At 38.8% G+C, this 565-nt stretch overlaps 1 non-coding gene across 1 annotated transcript; it reads right to left on the reverse strand.

The window, feature by feature from the left end:
- Trnan-guu (transfer RNA asparagine (anticodon GUU)) lies at positions 1 to 74 on the reverse strand. The gene has a single exon. It is a non-coding gene; the product is annotated as a tRNA-Asn (tRNA).
- Between the last annotated feature and the right edge of the window lie 491 nt (positions 75 to 565).

The raw sequence follows: 565 nt of genomic DNA on the forward strand, positions 1-565 counted from the left end.
CGCTCCCGGGTGGGCTTGAACCACCAACCTTTCGGTTAACAGCCGAACGCGCTAACCAATTGCGCCACGGAAGCTCTGAGTCTCTGGCACGATTTGATTTTAATGTTTTTAAAAGACTTTCAACTTCTAACGGAAACACAGAAAATTTGAGAAAAAAATTATTTTCCAGAAAAAAGCGTATGTTAGGACCTCAAAGGCTCTTCTTGAAAAACGGTGAAAACAGAAGTGTATGGTCAATCCTATGAAGGCTTAGAGTCGGGCAGTGTATTTGGGTCACACCAAACCCTGCACGACTAACCTAGGCCGTGCGCGTTCTACGAGAGAAATTCTGAATAACCAACCCTCAACGGACCACACATTTATATGCTTGTGTTTCATAATGTGTAGAGTAAAACATTTTTGTGTTTTTTCAGCTTGTGGTCTATTTAAAGTTAAGATGGAATTTCCAGTTAAACTTCAGATGAGAAATATGAAACGTGTTTGTTATGATTGGGTGATTGGATTACAGTATGATATTGATGTTTTATGTATTGTACTACTGTATAATGGGAAAATATAATTTGCA

The sequence above is a fragment of the Clytia hemisphaerica genome, unplaced genomic scaffold, assembly GCF_902728285.1.
Source record: "Clytia hemisphaerica strain Z4C2 unplaced genomic scaffold, Clytia hemisphaerica genome assembly, whole genome shotgun sequence".
NCBI classification, from domain to species: Eukaryota; Metazoa; Cnidaria; class Hydrozoa; order Leptothecata; family Clytiidae; genus Clytia; species Clytia hemisphaerica.